Here is a 1793-nt window from a genome sequence, read left to right on the forward strand (position 1 = left end):
ACCATCATCATTACTACTACTACAACTACCATCATCATTACTACTACTACCATCATCATTACTACTACAACTACCATCATCATTACTACTACAACTACCACCATCACTACTACTACTACCATCATCATTACTACTACTACTACTACTACTACTACCACTACCATCATCATTACTACTACAACTACTACTACTACTACGACTACTACTACAACTACCATCATCATTACTACTACAACTACCATCATCATTACTACTACAACTACCATCATCATTACTACTACAACTACCATCATCACTACTACTACAACTACCATCATCATTACTACTACAACTACTACTACTACTATGACTACTACTACAACTACCATCATCATTACTACTACTACTACTACTACTACTACTACTACTACCATCATCATTACTACTACTACAACTACCATCATCATTACTACTACAACTACCATCATCATTACTACTACAACTACCATCATCATTACTACTACAACTACCACCATCACTACTACTACTACCATCATCATTACTACTACAACTACCATCATCATTACTACTACAACTACCACCATCACTACTACTACTACCATCATCATTACTACTACTACTACTATGACTACTACTACAACTACCATCATCATTACTACTACAACTACCATCATCATTACTACTACAACTACCATCATCACTACTACTACAACTACCATCATCACTACTACTACAACTACCATCATCATTACTACTACAACTACCATCATCATTACTACTACAACTACTACTACTACGACTACTACTACAACTACTACTACTACTACGACTACTACTACAACTACCATCATCATTACTACTACAACTACCATCATCATTACTACTACAACTACCATCATCATTACTACTACAACTACCATCATCATTACTACTACAACTACCATCATCATTACTACTACAACTACCATCATCATTACTACTACAACTACCACCATCATTACTACTACTACTACTACTACTATGACTACTACTACAACTACCATCATCATTACTACTACTACTACTACTACCATCATCATTACTACTACTACTACTACTACTACTACTACTACTACTACTACAACTACCATAATCATTACTACTACAACTACTACTACTACTATGACTACTACTACAACTACCATCATCATTACTACTACAACTACTACTACTACTACTACTACTACTACTACTACTACTACTACTACTACTACTACTACTACTACCATCATCACTACTACTACTACAACTACCATCATCATTACTACTACTACCATCGTCATTACTACTACAACTACCATCATCATTACTACTACAACTACCACCATCACTACTACTACTACCATCATCATTACTACTACTACTACTACTACTACTACTACCACTACCATCATCATTACTACTACAACTACTACTACTACTACGACTACTACTACAACTACCATCATCATTACTACTACAACTACCATCATCATTACTACTACAACTACCATCATCATTACTACTACAACTACCATCATCACTACTACTACAACTACCATCATCATTACTACTACAACTACTACTACTACTATGACTACTACTACAACTACCATCATCATTACTACTACAACTACCATCATCATTACTACTACAACTACCATCATCACTACTACTACAACTACCATCATCATTACTACTACAACTACCATCATCATTACTACTACAACTACTACTACTACTACTACGACTACTACTACTACTACTACTACGAC

The sequence above is a fragment of the Oncorhynchus clarkii genome, unplaced genomic scaffold, assembly GCF_045791955.1.
Source record: "Oncorhynchus clarkii lewisi isolate Uvic-CL-2024 unplaced genomic scaffold, UVic_Ocla_1.0 unplaced_contig_9522_pilon_pilon, whole genome shotgun sequence".
NCBI lineage: Eukaryota > Metazoa > Chordata > Actinopteri > Salmoniformes > Salmonidae > Oncorhynchus > Oncorhynchus clarkii.